Raw genomic sequence first — 9,272 nt, 5'->3', positions numbered from 1 at the left:
AATGACTGTTTCTGTTAATAGGGCATTATAATAAGTAATCAACAAACCAACACTTCGACGATGAAGATTCCTGTAAGAAAAATTATGAGAATTGAAACAGTTTTGAAATAAAAGTTTAAATATTTCAATGAAATTTGAACCTAGACTTTTGACTATTACTTATAACTATAGTATAGTTAGTGTACTACAGGGAAATATGACCAATTGAATTAAACTTGGAGGTCAGGGGGAGATAACTCATATTCTTTACCCCCACCCCCCATTTTTGGAATTTCTAGCAAAAAATATCCAGAACTGAACAATTAAGCAAATCAAAGTTCCAGAACTGGCTCAATACTATAGATATATAACTTAGTAAACAATAGAATATCATAAAGAAATGATTATAACATATTATGTCATAATATATCTGATATAACACAGAGAAATTACGGTGCAGCTAATGAAATATGGATACAAAATAGCCCCAAAAATTTCAAATTTGCCCTGATTTTCTGAATCAGATGATTCTAAAATTACAAATGTATACCAATTGATGTAAAAAAGGGAATTATTAACCTCTGAAGGATTCCAAGGACAGATAAAATCAAATCTAGAGCAACATTTGAACCCGAAAAACTGGACAGAACTAAAGAATCGTGGCTATTAGAAAGAAAATGATTTTGAAAAATAGAATTAAACTTATCCTTCACTCGCATATTGATGTATACTAGTCAGTTACAAGATCTGGAAATGAAAGAATTACACAAGTCACCTCTAAATTTGCACCATCTCACTGCTAAAAAAACCCGTTTACCAGAGACCTACAAATGTACAGACAATGGAAGGGAGATAACTCGAATTTCACTCGACTATCCATCTCGAAGAAATTAATAACACTGATAATTGAACCAAAGAGGTATATGAGAGAAATGTATAGAGAAAAAAAACAAATTATACTCACAATTAAATACTCAGGTCAATTATGGAAAGGTAACTCTGTCTAGTATTTTCATGAAATGAGTTAACTCCCCTTGGCGCTGTCTTCATGTCAGGAAAAAGCTGTTAAACTGGTCGGCCCAAAAGGTACCATGGTCAAAGCTCGGCTGAAACAGAAGAAATGTATAAATTAATAAATAAATGACTAAAATGAAAGAGTTAAAGTAGCTGATTAATGAACACAAAAACAGAAAGTGTTTTATATAGATCGATTAGGGTTCATGGCCATTTAAGGATGTGTCAATACTTGGAGGAACCCAGAGTATCAAAATAAAAACCACCGTCCTACAGCCTGAATCTATTACCTATTCCTGACCAGTCTTAAACATTTAATTTTGAAAAAGAAGACTATACTGTTTATTTTACAGAACCAAACAACACTATATCCATTTGATGAATTTATATATAAAATATTTGACTTACATATACAGATAAATAGAATAGTAATTATGATAAATAGATAAATACAGGGAAAGAGATTATTAGGCTTGAATAACTCCTAATCACAGAGTATCACGCCGAATTCAGAGAAGTTAACTAAATATCATTGAAATACACATAATATTCTAAATATTCTAAGTCACCAGACTTCTAACATGTACCCACCCCCCCACCCCCCCCTGCCAGGGACCCTAGCCCCTGTGTCCCGGGGGCCAAGCCCCTGTGTCATAATCGTAGACAAGATACTTCAGTCTTGATAATAATCTGTGCGTTTCCAAAGAAATTGGATTAAATGTGCCTAAGCTATTATCTAAGAACGATTTAATGTGATTAAAGTGAGATTTTTGTTTCAAACAAAATCGCCCGCAATTTACAGTTGTTCGTTTTATCAAGAGTAGAAAAAGGACCACTATCGGGTACTAAGTACAAAAAGCAATCCAATATTTTAAGTAAATTACAATGCGTAAAAGTACCGCTCTAGTGTCTTTTTAAGGTCAACACTCGATTTCTAAGCCAAAATAAGCATGCTCGAGAATGGGTACCTCCCACACAACCCACACCCCCCTATCTCCAACCACATCAGTCAAATGTATGTCCAGGGATCGCTGTTATGATCAGTGAAAACGGCATATCCGAGCTGTGTCGAATCCTATAACTGTTATGTATGAATATTGGCTAAGCGATCGAATCATTCTATTATATAGTGATGTCTCTTATATTATTTGATGGTTGTCCCAATGAGCAGTCGTCGTATGGAATAAATCAGATACATAGAATGTAAACAAGTAGGCTCCTAAGTGCGGCCTTAAACACGATGTCACCTGAGTTAAGAATAATAGATTAATGGTCTAAACATAAGTAATGAATCAACAATTAATGGACATAAGATACAACTAATATGCTGGGAGTCCTTTGGGATAGTTGGGTCACAACAGGTTGATTTATAAGATCTTGTAACATGCTTTAGACTATTGAGAGTATTTGGTCTTCCATGTCAGGACCTGTGACACTTAAGAGGTAATAGTTTTTGGATAATATTTAATCATCGTTTTGGAACCTGTTATGTGAATCCTGCTCCTCTGGTACCCCCAGGGATCCATCGGAGGACAGGATATGGCTGTGTTTGAAGTTTTGCTAAATCTTCGGCATAATGCAGTCTTAACGTATATGTTTGACTAATTTCCTAACGAAAAATTGGGGCAAATAAACTGTTCACATATAAAGAGTTTTTCCTAAATAAACTAAGAGGAAACTCGGACCCCTCTCCCAAGGGATTGGTGGTAACATGAGAACTCCAAGGTCATAAAAAATCACCAATTTTTTATTAAACAACCTAATCACATTTCCCATCTATAGTTATTTGATGCAACTATATATCCAGAATTTTTAGAAGTTTTTTGTATGTGTTTTAGCCTATTCTTGCACCATTTTTTAGCCCGCCGCCCCTCTGCCCCCAGGGGAGCAGTCGGCTGCATAAGACTTAGAAGTTGGATATGATATAAAAATGACTATCTCAGGGCTAATAATACCTACTCCAAGTTTGACATCATTTCCCACGAAAAAATGAGCAAAAAATGCTCATTAATGTCCTTTTTCATATATAAACTATAGTAAACGTTGACCCACCTCCCCAAGCGGAAACAGGAGAGACCCCAGGGTCATATAATTTACAAATTTCTATAAACAAACTTTAAGACCTTTTCATCTATAAAAGTGTATTTGATTACTCCATTTCCAGAATTTTAAAAGAAGATTTTTGAAGTTTAAGTAGCCTATTATGACCTTTTTGGCTCCGCCCCTCTGCCCCAAGGGGGTCGGCCAGTGGACCAATGTGGATAATGATATTTAAAAGATGCTATCTCGGGCTAATTAATTCTAACAAATTGTGACTTGTTTCGGAATAAAAAGATTTTTGAAGTTTTAGCCAATTTGACCCCTTTTGACGCCCGCCCGAAGGCCCCTGACGGGGTTCAGTCATAGAAAATTTTGTTTGAAAAAGATTAAATGGCCATCACATACTGATTATTCTGACCAACATTTGACTCATTTCCTATTACAAATGACCAAATATATTGTCGCAAAAATGTGTTTTTTCCCACATATAAACTATAATAAACTTAACCCCTCCCCAGGGGGGAAATTAGACACCCCAGGGTGTCATATAATTCACAATTTTTGTAAAGGGACCTTAAGACCTTTCTATCTATGAAGAGTATTTGATTCTACCAACATCTGTGAGTAGAGAAGAAGATTTTGTGAAATTTTATTCAATTTTACCCCTTTTGGCCCCTCCCACAGCCCCCTGGAGGGTGGGGGACCATATAATTCACAATTGTGATTGGCCCCTTGTATACTATAGTGGTCACAGGCACTGTCATTGTATCAACATGATAGTTATCATAGATAATAATTGTATTCTTCGGTTTTGTAAGAAGTGGGTTTCCAGGTCACCAAAATGACGCTCAAATTTTGAATTTTTTACCCAATATAGGTGCAAACATAGAGCTGGACTTTCCGAATGATTGTGTAATACTCGGAGACAAAAATTTTCCAAACAGATACCCATTTATTCACATCATACAGACAACAGCAGATGTTGAACAGAAATGTTAGACAGCGTCGAAAATGCCAATGTTTCAATAATATTTTGAGTAAATACAGGGTTAGAGTAGAACATGTCATACGCAGTATGAAAATCTACCGTGTTATCGGAATGCTGTGGCGCCATCGAAAAGCGTATATCTCAACAATTGTTGAAATCTGTGCTACGTTTTGCAGTCCGACGCCAAAAGATTACCAATAAAACCAGCAGCTAGATTTTACGGGTATTTGATTTCTTGTTATAAGATAAAGATATGTCAAATTTTGTAATGATAATTATTTCCATATGCTCGTCGTCGAAGACATCCAATTTAAGCTACGATGTTTACATGTAGATATACAACGTGTCAGTAATATAATCACCCTATAAATACACTTATACTGTAAATATACGGTAAGAAATTTCCTTATTAAGGTACATGTATTGTACTGTGCTATCTTAATCCGATTCCAGTTAGAATGTTTTAGGAGCTCCAGTCCTCAAGTGACCACGCAAATAACTGTAGTCACGCGCGATATTTGCGTGGTCATTGAGGATTTGGAGCTCCTTAAATACATTCTAACTGGAATTGTAAGACGTCCAACAATGGTAAAATAGTGACTTTCGCTAATTTCAACATTAACTCGCATGCGTATTGCAATTAACTTTTTTCAGTCATTGTCATTCATAAACAGTTTATATTTTTTCGACTTCTACAAAAAATATAGAAACCCCCTCCATGGCCAAAGTCGAAATATTTTTTATTTTTCTTGGTAGGTGGTCCTTTCTCGATGAGCGGGGCGAAAAGGGATCACACATTCACGTTTACTTCAAAATCACCTTCTCGAGTTTCATATACAGGAAAATAAAATACTCTTCATAGATGGAAGTGTCCAGAAATTAATTCCATGACCCTGGTGTTTCACGTTTTCCACCGAGGTGAAGATCAACTAAACTATAAAGTTATATAGGATAGCATGCAGTTATAATCAGACATTATGACCTGTATTGTCTATTCGGTTATTGCCCGTACCAACAACACCATTAACATCCAGTGTCGGCCAGGACGGCCTCCCATGTACTGTGCGGTGCGTGTTTTGGGAGACTGCGGTATATTCGTGTTGTCTCTTGTAGTGTGGAACTGTTGCTCTTTTGAAAAAGTGGTATATATCTTCGGGCCTAAAGCACATCCAAATTACCTAAATCACATGAATGTTGGTACTGGAGATCATAATAACATTGGCGGGCTTTTCCAGTTTGGTTTTCATTTAGCTAAGAAGACAACACGAATATGCCGCAGTCTCCCAAACCACACACCACAGTTCATACACGGTATAACCAGCGAATACATGTGAGGCCGTCCTTACATGAACATGGCTGTTAAAAGGACGTTAATATATCATAACTAAACAAGCAATCCGTAGTTTATTATTCATTTTGGTTAGTGCTAGGAGAATTGAGACTATGTTATTTGTATTTTGAAGCACATTGGGAGAAATTTCCTATTTACAGTCAGGGTCATGTAAGGACGGCCTCTCATGTATGCGGTGTGTAGTGTGCGGTATATTCATGTTATGGTTTTCTTGTACAGTGCAACTCTTGCCCCTTTTCATTTTTCTGATAATTTATTAATGAAAAGGGAATCAAAATCCTTTAGGATCATGAAATGGGGGACACCTGTACAAATGTAACACCCTCCCTACATGTAAGTCAGTGGCAAAGATAGTGTAAGCTGGCTTATAAAAAAAGCTTTGAAAATTATCTCACTTTGCGTTGTGCTTCTATTTTGTCGCAAGGTTTGTATATGTCATTAATATTTTAATAAAAATCTATTAATCTTGTCAAACGATTGGTTTTATTAGCTCACCTGGCCCGAACCTTATGTCATAGCGCGACGTCCGTCGTCCGTCAAACCATTTCCTTTAAATCGCTACTTGTCATGGGGGTTCTCCATGGATTGTAACCAAATTTGGGCCACAAAACATCCTTGGGGGAAGGGGAACAGAACTTGTATAAATTTTGGCTCTGACCCCCCCGTGGGGCAGGAGGGGCGGGGCCCGATAGAGGAAATAGAGGTAAATCCTATAAATCGCTACTTGTCCTAAAGTTCTACATGGATTGTAACTATATTTGGCCACAAACATCCATGGGGAAAGAGGAACAGAACTTGTATAGATTTTGGCTCTGACCCCCGGGGGGTGGGATGAGCGGGGCCCAATAGAGGAAATAGAGGTAAATCCTATAAATCGTTACTTGTCCTAGAGTTCTGCATAGATTGTAACCAAATTTGGCCACAAACATCCATGGGGGAATGGGAACAGAACTTGTATATATTTTGGCTCTGATCCCCCGGGTGCAGGAGGGGCGGGGCCCAATAGAGGAAATAGAGGTAAATTCTATAAATCGCTACTTGTCCTAGAGTTCTGCATGAATTGTAACCAAATTTGGCCACAAACATCTTTGGGGGAAGGGGAACAGAACTTGTATAAATTTTGGACTCTCACCCAGGAGCGCAGGATGGGTGGGGCCCAATAGGGGAATTAGAGGTAAATATTCGAATTCCTTCAGAAAAGAAACAATGAACCTGTATTTAGGACATTACTTACAGGTGAGCGATACAGGCCCTCTGGGCCTCTTGTTTCGCTTCTTTTTCGCCTATATTGATATAACGACAAGTCATAGGTATATTTTTGACACTGTTGTTCTGTATTATACAACGAAGACTATTCAATACCGGCTTGTATTTTACAACAGACAAGATGTGTTAAAACTCAACAAATAACAAGATTATATTGTTTTCAAATATTCATGTTTTATTCAATTAAGAACACACAAAAAGGCCAGAGCAATATATATGAAAAATAAATTAGTTGTGATGAGATGAATCTGCAAGGAACGAGAAAAAAAGCATTAATAATATCTTGTTTAAAACCTGATTTTATGGACGTTAACAAGATAAATATTATCATAGTATTTCTCTATGACGAGATTGGATGTCTACTTGAATTATTCTAAATTGTGTTTATTTTGTCTTTTAATTGCTTTAAATAGTGATAAACAAATAAATACTAGAAGTTTGAAATAGAAAACTTATAACAGGTAAGATCAAGCAATAAATAATAAACGATATGATATACCTGGAATGTTTATGTCCTCAATAACCGCCAATAATAGGGTTCCTCCTTATAAATCTGCTGCCGTATCCTCCACGTCCGAAGCTTCCGAGTCCATAGCCTACGCGTCCAATTCCATACCCATCATAATCAGAAAATCCCAGGTCTCTTCCATACCCGTAATCCATTACTGAACCGACACCAGTACTATACGGAATTACATTTTCTGCAAATAAGGATGTTTCTATAAATATATGTGTATCTTTGTTTAGCTGTACAAATGATTAATAATATCTGTTCATGGAGAGACAACATTACTCATTTGTGTATAAAACTTGTTTAAGTTGATTTTTACTTTTAATACTGCACAAATATAACTTTTTATAGTGGAAAGTCGGAATTGGATGAGAATATAATGAATCCGTCAATAATACCTTTTGATTACGTGTGATAATAAAACCAGTGCTTTTTGGGGCCGATAACAGGCCCCATTCCAAATGAAAATTATTTCAAATTTTGTCAAATTCCCAAAAAAACACAGTTTACTTCTGGAAATTTCCTTCCAAATTTGCCAATTTCTTTCCAAAAATAAGGTAAAAGGGGTCCTCCCCAATTAAGTGAAAAAGCCATGATAACACGTTTTGTGTAGATTCAAAAACCTACTGCAGCCTCCCAAACTATCAAAGTCTTGCACAGACGCAACGCACTGCATATAGCAGAAGCCGTCCTTGAATGACCATGGTTGTTAATATAACCAATAGCGTAACAAGTCAATAGCTATTCTTGAGTACTCACCATAATAATGACATAAAGCACCAGCCACGAGGCAGGAGAGAAGGAACACTACCTTCATCATGGTGACGAGTGGATAGGAACTGAAATATAAAATAGTTATTCAAATCAAATACTGAAATTAACACTGCTAAAATGACTGATGTTATGAAACATATTCAACAGGTACAGAAATAAACAAGAAGAATGGAGTTCAGTTTCTTTAAAACTTGTTGCCACCAATCAAATATTGCTTCTATAATATGAAATACATAATACAATAATATTATAATGTTGCTATAGAGACAAAAGCAAAAACACAACGTTACGTAACATTTTATTTCATATTTTCATGATGTCAGTATGAAATTGCCAACGACTGACATAATTTATTGAACAAATTCTTAATTGAGCAATACATTACTAATCTTCTGAACTGAATATAACCAAAAGGAACAACATGCTACTCAAATAACTAGTAAACTTACCTAGACTTCGGTACGAGTATGTGTCGAGTGGAGATCGAGAATGGTTTGTTGATAATTTTCCTCTATATTTATACTAGTAATACCAGACTATCAGGAAATTCCTGTCAAAATTTAATTCCCAAAATGACAAAATGTCGCCGTTAAGACAGCAAATGACCAGTGACGATCGTGACTTCCAGCAATGACCAGTGTCCAGTGAGTATTATTATTGTAAACATCAGTGGTCAATGTCCGAGGCTGTAGTTCATTTGTGTGTGCCAACGCCCGTTATGCAGATTTTGAAAATGTTGTATTTCAGTACTTTCGTAAAATCACAGTATAGAATCACTTTTAGATAAAAAAAAACAAGGACATAGTCCATTCAGATCCTCAAAAAGTGAAAAATACCTTAAAATAGCAAAAGGCACAACTAGACCATAAGACCAATGTGTCTATGAAGTTTCGTGGAAATAGCTCTTCTGGTTTTAGAGTTATGCTCCGGAAACGAACCCTGGTACAAAAATATGATATTTTCAGCAATGTTTCCATGGTTACGGAAAAATGCAAAAAAATGAAAACCTAAAAATAGCACAAAGACACTACTAGACCATAAGACCAATGTGTGTATGAAGTTTCGTGGAAAATATCTCTGGTTTTAGAGTTATGCTCTGGAAAAAAACCATTCGTACGGACGGACGGACAGACGGATTTACGGAAACCATTTGTATATCCCCCCGCCAAACTTCGTTGGGCGGGGGATAAATAAACACGAGTAATTCCATGTCGCTTGTATTCGAAAGAATATCTATTTGTTTAAAGTTGTAGTCTTGTGCTTGTTTGTACAACGAACCGAAATCTTCATACTGTAACTGAGAGTTGTATTCATAAAAAGAAATTATTTGTCAGAAGAACTTTTCTTTG

At 36.2% G+C, this 9,272-nt stretch overlaps 1 long non-coding RNA gene across 1 annotated transcript; it reads right to left on the bottom strand.

Moving 5' to 3' along the window:
* Window positions 1–6,798: 6,798 nt before the first annotated feature.
* On the bottom strand, window positions 6,799–8,664 carry LOC138332789 (uncharacterized). The gene is made up of 4 exons (XR_011209872.1): window positions 8,373–8,664; window positions 7,909–7,988; window positions 7,138–7,339; window positions 6,799–6,886 (listed from the first exon to the last, which is right to left on the bottom strand). It is a non-coding gene; the product is annotated as an uncharacterized lncRNA (long non-coding RNA).
* Between the last annotated feature and the right edge of the window lie 608 nt (window positions 8,665–9,272).

Source organism: Argopecten irradians, chromosome 10 (assembly GCF_041381155.1).
Source record: "Argopecten irradians isolate NY chromosome 10, Ai_NY, whole genome shotgun sequence".
Taxonomy (NCBI): Eukaryota; Metazoa; Mollusca; class Bivalvia; order Pectinida; family Pectinidae; genus Argopecten; species Argopecten irradians.
Note: the sequence above shows the minus strand (reverse complement) of the source record. Positions and strands in the feature narration are given on the sequence as shown.